Genomic DNA, 9,286 nt, shown 5'->3' on the forward strand with positions numbered 1-9,286 from the left:
TACGGCCTACAAACACTACAGAATAAACTACCCCAGTTACTAAATGATTTAAATCATAAACATATCCAACTTGAAAAGGTGACGTTCAAAACACTCCGCCGGTATTTGAACATGTGCTAGGACACTTCGCTTGCCATTCCTGTTTACTCTGTCACATTGTTGTTTACCCTGATTGTACCGCTTGTCTGTATTCACTTTGATTTGAATTTTATTTGAAGCAAAAATGTGCTTAATTTATCTGTTACTTTCGCTAAACTCATTGCCATCGCACATGAATGTTCCATTGCTTTTGTAAGTGCTTTCTAGCTTCATTCTAACACATTTTCTGTATAATTTTATGTAGTTCTTATGAGTGATTGTAATTGCAGATGTTTTCATGTTTTGTTTCTATTTTCTTTTTGGATGAGACATGCCGTTTCATTGCGCCTATGATGCTGTCAAGTGTATAGGGGGCCTCCGGCTTTGTCAAGCTGTCGCTTGTGACAGCTTTTACTGCGGGTCTCCCGCGCCATGTATTCATTTGGCGCAAATAAAACCATTATTACTATTATTATTATTATTAAAAAGCAATTTACCGACGAGCACGGTGTACAGATTGATCCAAATTGTCGTGACGACACCGCGCGCGAATTTTGACGGGTGTCTACCGAAATATGTGAGACAGTTACTGCGCAATTTCCTTTCCTCAATTATAATTTTCGGCTAGTGTATACTGAGATATGTGAGACAGTTAATGCGTAATTTCCTCTCCTCAAATACAATTTTCATTTTGTTCATTACGGCCCCTCTTTCTTCTTTCACTCACAATTCCTCCCTTCCTGTACGGTGCGGCTCAGGTGTCCGCCGAGATGACAGAGAATTGCAGCCCCATTTCCTTTCCTCAAAAAGCGTTGCGTTCAGAGGGCAACGCATTGCGCCGAACGGGTGGTGGCGTTCCTTGGACTCCGTGGCAGCGCTACAACACGCTGTCGCGTTCCACTCCCAAAGGGCGAAGCTTAAGCGTCATCCATTGGCAGTTAATTAATGCACCAAAAAATGTGCAGTGAACAATCGCGTAGCAGAATGCAACACTCAGGCTTTCGCCTTTCACCACTTCAACCGCTGAAGTTCCTCGTAATTTTTAAGGCGAAAGCCTTTAATGCCCCATACTGTCGTTAGCATCTGTCTCGGCAGATTTGTCCGCGTTTCGGCGTCACTTCTTACAAAGAAACTGCGTCCGCGCTGAGAATCGAACAAGGGCCTTTGGCATTTGGAGCGGAGACGCTACCACTCCGCCGCGAAGGCCCAAGGTTTGAGCACGAATAAAGGCGCATCTAGCGAACGCATGGGTTTCATAAATCAATTAAAAGGAATAAAAAATGAAAATAAGAAATGAAAAATAAAAACAAAAGTAAGAAAAGAAACAAAAAGCAGCAAAAATAAATTATGAAAATTAAAAATTAAGCAAGTAAATATAGAAAGTAAACATAAGAAACAAAAATAAAACAAAAAAGGAAAAAAATAGAAGCGCAATAAAAATAAGAAAATAAAAATAAAACTAAATAATAAAATGTGAAAAGGAGAAAAAACAAAGGATAAGAAATCAAAACAAAAATGAAATAAAAACTAAATATACAAATATAAAAGAAACAGTGCGCCAGGCAAAGTTGAGTATCTGTCCTCGCTTCGGCGAGCGCGGCTCCAGCCGATTATCTGTTTTTATGCGAAGCATACTAAAATAGCCCAACCCAGCTCCTCGAGCGCGGCGGTGTCGTTACCAGTGACCTTTCGTGACCTCCATGTCATACCACGTGATGCGTGACGTCCCAGCAGATGAAAAACGAGGGCCCAGCTCGCGCCGTCGCGCGAGGCGTCGCGACCAAGGAGGACCACGTGATGCGTGACGTAACGACATAGGAGAAACGGGGCCCCAGCTCGCGCCGTCGCGCGAGGCGTCGCGACCAATGTGTTTCCTGCTTCTGCCGCTAGGTGCGCTGTAGTGAACACGTGATGCTGGAGCGGCGGTATACAAGGGGGTGCGCCTGCCTCTGCTAGGCGTACACGGGATAGAGATGCCTCCTGGAGACAGGGCTGCTCGTTGGAATGAGAAGCAAAAGTTGCGGCGTGCTACAGAGACTGATGAAGAGCGTGAAGAACGTCTAGCCAAGCGGCGTGCTCGATATGCAACTCGGCGACAATATGCTTCGCATCTGACTAGGCTTCACCTAAGCTAAGCCTCAGCCATTTTTATTTGAGCAGCGTCCGCTCCGGCGGACGCCGTTGTTGCTGCGACGCGCGTCTTTTCTTGCCTTTTTCTCTTTCCTCTGCTCTTTTACCTCTCCTCTATCTGCACGTGGTGGTGGTTGTGAAGAGCATTTATTTAGTAATTTACTGAGAGGTGCTCGGGGAGAGGCCCCTAATGGGTCTCACACCTTACAATACTAGGCGGAGTCCCTCATTCCGGGATCCCGTTGGTCGAGACCCCTACACAAGTCCGCCGAACCAGGGCCTGTTGGGCCGATAGTTCCTGGCAGCTGAGCAGGGCCGCCTCCCAGTCCTCTCGGGTAGGGGAAGGGGTGATTAGGGGGAGAGAAGGATTATTTCTGCATGCCCAAACCATGTGGAAGGTGTCGGGCACCTCCCCACAGAATGATCAGCGGCCGTCAAAAGAAGGAATAAAGTGCTTGAGAACCGCCGGGCACAGCAGGGTGTTTGTAGAAAGCCTGAGGAGATTCTAGCGGTGGTGGCTCGGCTGGAGCCAGTAGCAGGCCCTTGCAATTTCCTTTTCATCCTTCTCTCAGTCACAACAACAACAAAAGCTTTCGCCGTGCAGCACTTTAGAGAGAAAAAAATTGGCCGTGGTTTAGTTCTGGTTAAACCTGCAGGATTGCGAAAGCAATATATGCGCGTAACCACATATTACCGTGTACTGTGCGATGTCAGTTCACGTTAAAGAACCCCAGGTGGTCGAAATTTCCGGAGCCCTCCACTACGGCGTCTCTCATAGCCTTAGTCGCTTTGGGACGTTAAACCCCATAAACCAAACCAAACCAAACATATTACTGCGTGAGTAACACTGCCCACAGTCTCGCCGTTTCGCCAGCTCTTGCACGACCATACTGCGCATGCGCTAGGATCAAGTGACGTCATTCGCACAGCTGGCGTGCCACAGCCTCGCCGCCCGCGTTCGGCTTCCTTTCCTTAAAATGATCGGAGTATAAAACGTTCACAAACCCAATGAACACAATGAACGCCGATGGCCTATCGCTTTAGAGCCGCGTTTCTGGAACAACTTTGTCAATGCGTGCAGTCACACCTCTCTTTCTCTCTCTCATCACCCCACGGGCCGATGAGCACAGTTCAGGCGTCCACTGACCCAGGGCGCATAATGCGGACTTCCTTTCCTTAAAATGACCGTAGTGTAAAACGTGGTCAACGCAAACGCCAATGAACACAAGGAACGCCGAAGGCCTATGGCTTGGTAAATTGGTTGTTAAATTGGTTTGTGAGGAAAGAAAATGGCGCAGTATTTGCCTCGTATCTATCGGCAGACACGTGGGGTGGTATTCTCCCGGTGTCGCCTTTTGCGACATGTCGCAGTCGCACTTCGCTGATTGGCTCGAGCCGCGGTGACGGCGGCGTGACAGCACGGATCCGCCTTCCTGCTACGTCGTCGTGACGTCGCCCCAATTTACTACGCTTAGTCGAACAACGGAATGCGCTGAAGCGATTCGCGCGGGCGACGGGCTACCGTTAGCGTACGAACGCAATCGGCAGTTGCGGCTTTTGCGCCCTTGGCGTGAAAACATGGCGACGTCCTTTCAAGCGAGAGCCGCCCGCTTCAGCCAATTCAGCAGTCCTTGCGATTCCGGTCGGCATGTTTACCGGCAACTACTGGTGTTGTTACTTTTCGCTATGACTTACCTTGCTTCGACGATAAAGTTTAAGCTGCAATTCAGCCTAGTTTTTTAGATACGCTCTCGATTCTGGAGCGCGCAAGCCTAATGGAACCTCCAGCTACACTGCTACCGTCTGCAACTGCCCGAAACGCAGCCGAAACCTAGCACAACCGTCCGGAACGAAAGAAAAATAGATTTGGAAGTTTTTCGCGGTGTTTTATAGACTTAAATGAAGTAAAGCGAGTTTATATTAAATTTGCAAATGTTTTTTTGAACATTAGACGTCATGTGATGGCAAATATTCTTGCTATAAAAGATACGAAACTACTGCTGCTAGTGAATCAGCAGTGGTAAATTGTCGCTTCTCGGAGTGAATGAATGCACCGCAGACGAAAGTGCCGGCGGCTTTTTCCGTTTCTTCGAGCATCTGTAAGCACTTTTTTAGGCCCCGCCCATATGCGACATGTCGCAAAAGGCGACACCGGCAGAATACCACCCCTGAACCGCGCCGTAAGGGAAGGGAGGAAGGTAGGAGTGAAAGAAAAAACGGAGCCAGTTTGTCTCCCATAACCTACAGCTGGTATGAGGTCACTGCGGCAACTTGCCTGCTCCTTGGCATGAACGCGCGCTCGTGAACGCGCGCATGAACACCCCACGCAACATAACTGAGCGAGTTGGTCGCCCATAATAGTAGTAGTAGTATTTGAACTTTATTTTCCCCCGTTGTAGGAGGCCCCCTACTCTCCGCCCCTTGCACGCATGCTCAAGGGGCAGGGGCCGAGGCTTCCGCGACTAAAGATAGGCGAAGTTGCAGTGTTTCTTCGCTGCTTCCGTCGCCAGGCGGATGACTTGTTGCTGGTCGGCGGGGACTCGCTTCTCAGCAGGGCCTCCCAGGCATCTATACTTTTAAATGTTCGTCCTGACGCCTGGGGAGTCAGGACATTGCCAGATTATATGATCAAGTGTGCCCCTATCTCCCCAGATTTTGCACTTATCATCAGGTCTATCGTCTATTCGCGTGAGGAACAACCAGACTGAATTTGGGAAATTCCCAGCTTGCAGGCGTCGCCAAGCGACAGCCTCTCTGCTGCTTAAAGCTCGGTCCTGTGGTGGCAGAGACCTTCTTCCAACTCTATAGTGCTCGACGATTTCAGTGTAGGTTTGCGCGCGCTCATCCAGTCCCCGACAGTCGGGCGGCTCTACGGTTACCCGGAAGTGGAGATCTCGGGCTAACTCGTGTGCTGCCTCATTGCCTGAGACTGATTCGTGTGCGGGTGTCCAGATTATCGTAATTTAACGGTTTAGTTCCGAACTTGCTAAAATTTTGGTTGCCTCTTTCGAGACCCTTTGCCAAAATTCCAGACAGCCATTTTGCTGTCGCTAATTATGATGTTTCCTTTCGTTCCAACGCAACCGAGCGCTATTGCAACTTCCTCAGCTGTATCTATGTTTTGGCTTCTAATGCATGCATCGGTGACTGGTGCGCCACAGCCGTTGACCACCGTGCAGACTGCCTCTCCCGACTTTCCGCTAGTCGCATCTACATAGGCGACTTCCTCAGGTTTCTTATTTTCCATGTGCTTCGTAAGCGCTTCCACCCTTCTCTGTCTGCGTTCCTTGTTATAGGTTGGGTGCATGTTTTTGGGAAGAGGGGCTACGAGTATGTTTTCGCGATATTTTAGGGGAATATCTGTTTTGTCATTCGCACCCCTGTCTGATTGCAGCCCCACCCATCCCAGGATGGTTCTGCCCGTGTTATTTCGGCTCAGTCTTTCTAGCTGCGCCATATGCACTGCTTCCGATAATTAAGTCCAATTATTATGCACCCCCATTTCGAGGAGGCGGTCCGTTGGAGTCGTAATGTTAAGCCCCAGCGCCCTCTTCACGCTTCGCCTGATAAGGTGGCTTGGTGGTTAAGGCGCTCGTCAACTGGTCCGGAGTACCTGGGTTCGAACCCGACCGCTGCGGTCGCATTTTGATGGAGACGGAAAGCAAAAAAAAAAATAGAGGGACAGAATGTTCCTTCTTCTGAGGGTAAGCAGGGAGGTAGTTAAGAAGAACTTCTTGTTGGGCGAGTTGGTGCATACTGTTGTAGGTACGAATTGCGCACAAAAGACACACACAGGAAAGACACGAGGGAGACTGAAAGAGCGCAAACTATCAACTGGTGTTTATTAGATTCAGTGCCGCTTTATAGGCAGTGTGCACATGTGCCTACAAAGAGGGGAAGGAAAGGATAAGGAGGCAAATCAACCCTGCGCGACAATCCATCAAAAAACGCTCCAAAAAATTCTTTTCCGCGTTGTACAATGAAACGGAGGTGTCACTCACACATTTATCACCTCTTGCCTTGATGTGGTATGCCTCTAGAAGTTCACGGGAAACTTTGTCATTACTCCTGCCCAGAATTCTGATATTATTCAGCAGTGGCTCACAACCGGTGCATGCAATGCAATGAGCAGGCAAATTTGCTCCTTCTCTATTCCTAATTGAACGCTGATGCTCCCCTGCGCGTTCATTCACGCAGCGTCCTGTCTGGCCCACATACACGCGACCACACTTGAGCGGGATGAGATACACAACGCCCGTGGCGCATTTTACGAATTGTGCCGCACGCTTTATCACGCATGCTCTTCGTCGAGAGCCTTCCGCGCTGATCCTTGGGCACAACCGGGCGAGCTTGCGTGGCGCCGAAAACACCTCAGGGACGCCATGCCTATTTGCCACTTTTTTGATGTTGTGGGCCACCTTGTGCATATACGGGAAGACCGTAGTCTTTCTTCGCGGCAATCGCTCCTCGTTGTTGGCGCGGTTTCCTTTTTTTACCTTCCGAAGAAGGTTCTCGGCCACAGCGGAGATGACCTCGCAGGGGAAACCGGCTGAAAGCAGTCTGTTTATCTGATCGTGAAAGCTGGTGTGCATTGCATGCGGGCATGATTTCGTCAAAGAAGATTCCAGGCACGAGCTAACTGTGGCTCTCTTAACTATCTTCGAGTGGGCAGAATCATAGGGAAGAAGCCCTTTCTGCTCTCTCGGTGCGTAGTGCCAGCAGATGTGATGCAAACCAATCTCTAGGTTCAGATCTAAAAATTGCAACGAACCATGGTTCGGAAGTTCGTGTGTAAAATTTAAACCCTTCCCATAACGTTTAAAAAGATTTAAATGCTATCCACTGAATGAGTGGGGGTCAAGGTTTTTTGTTTAGATAGAACAATTAGAAAATCGTCAACGTATCTAAATGCCTTAAGTACAGCCTGGTTACTAAGCACCTGATTCAGGGAGTGGTCTATAGCGGCTAAAAAAATATTGCAAAGGGTCGGTGCGACGGTGAGCTTTCATAATCAGATAAACAGACTGCTTTCAGCCGGTTTCCCCTGCGAGGTCATCACCGCTGTGGCCGAGAACCTTCTTCGGCAGGTAAGAAAAGGAAACCGCGCCAACAACGAGGAGCGATTGCCGCGAAGAAAGACTACGGTCTTCCCGTATATGCACAAGGTGGCCCACAACATGAAAAAAGTGGCAAATAGGCATGGCGTCCCTGTGGTGTTTTCGGCGCCACGCAAGCTCGCCGGGTTGTGCCCAAGGATCAGCGCGGAAGGCGCTCGACGAAGAGCATGCGTGATAAAGCATGCGGCACAATTCGTAAAATGCGCCACGGGCGTTGTGTATCTCATCCCGCTCAAGTGTGGTCGCGTGTATGTGGGCCAGACAGGACGCTGCGTGAATGAACGCGCAGGGGAGCATCAGCGCTCAATTAGGAATAGAGAAGGAGCAAATTTGCCTGCTCATTGCATTGCATGCACCGGTTGTGAGCCACTGCTGAATAATATCAGAATTCTGGGCAGGAGTAATGACAAAGTTTCCCGTGAACTTCTAGAGGCATACCACATCAAGGCAAGAGGTGATAAATGTGTGAGTGACACCTCCGTTTCTTTGTACAACGCGGAAAATACTTTTTTGGAGCGTTTTTGATGGATTGTCGCGCAGGGTTGATCTGCCTCCTTATGCTTTCCTTCCCCTCTTTGTAGACACGTGTGCACACTGCCTATAAAGCGGCACTGAATCAATAAACACCAGTTGATAGTTTGCGCTCTTTCAGTCTCCCTCGTGTCTTTCCTGTGTGTGTATTTTGTGCGCAATTCGTACCTACAACAGTAAGCAGGGAGATAGTCACTAGTCGAGGAACATACTTTTTCAACTAAAATTGGCGGGGGCTTAGCTTTGGTTAAGCCTGGTAGGTTGCGAAAGCAAAAGCGCAGCGCCTCCAACAGAAAGAACGCAGTGCGCCGTGTCTACAGGTCTCACGTGACTATGCCTCGGCGCATATCTGCTAGTGCGCCGAGGCACAGCCCCGGGACAAGACAAAATTACGGTCCGACTTCTGGCCAACCTCGGCACGGAGGCTCTGCAGCAACTCACGGATTACATAAACGAATGTTTGCGTACTGGCATCATTCCAAAAGCATAGAAAACAGCCAGTATACACTTTATCCCCAAACCCGGCAAGAAAATCAGCATCGAAAACCTGCGCCCCATATCCCTTACGTCGTGCGCAGGCAAACTCATGCAAAAGGCAGTCCGCGCGCGTCTCTCCAATTATCTTGAGGACAATAAGCTACTGCCACACACGATGTTTGGATTCGGGGCACACTTGTCCACCCATGATGTGCTTCTGCAACTCAAACGCGAAGTCATTGATCCCGCACGCAGAAAAAGTGACCGAGCGCTTCTAACTCTCGACCTCAAAGGAGCGCTGTACATCGTCAATCACTCCACGATCCTAAACAACCTCCACAGCACCAACTGTGGCCAGCGATTTTACTCATACATCTGCCATTTCCTTATGGACAGAACCGTAAACATCAGCACCGGCACAGAACAAACAACACAAGTGAAGATGGGCACGAGAGGCACTCCGCAAGGGGCAGTACTATAATCAGGTACAGGGGATACGCCACGCCCTGTACGCTGATGATATAACCATCTGGACAACCACGGGAAGTATGAATATTGTTGAAGAACAACTACAAACAGCGGCAACAATAGTTCAATATTATGCACGGGCGTGTGGACTAACCTGCTCTCCCGAAAAGTCTGAACTCATAGTCTTCCGTCAGCGCAATAATCAGGACAACATCAACATCCGCAGTGACAACTCGTCCATCAAGGAAGTTCATACCCTCAAGATACTAGGTTTGTACATAAATAACAACTGCAAAAATGTCCTCACCCTCCAGAAACTACGGCTCGTGAGCGAGCAAGTCGCCAGGATGACCGCCAGGATAACAACGCGGAAATCAGGGATGCGAGAAGAAGATACCCTGCGACTGGTGCAGGCTTTCGTCGTAAGCCGCGTCGTCTACGCAGCACCCTCCCTCCGCCTCAAGAAGCGTGACATCAGGAATCTA

The sequence above is a fragment of the Amblyomma mixtum genome, chromosome 1 (assembly GCF_055824585.1).
Source record: "Amblyomma mixtum isolate Tamu chromosome 1, ASM5582458v1, whole genome shotgun sequence".
NCBI classification, from domain to species: Eukaryota; Metazoa; Arthropoda; class Arachnida; order Ixodida; family Ixodidae; genus Amblyomma; species Amblyomma mixtum.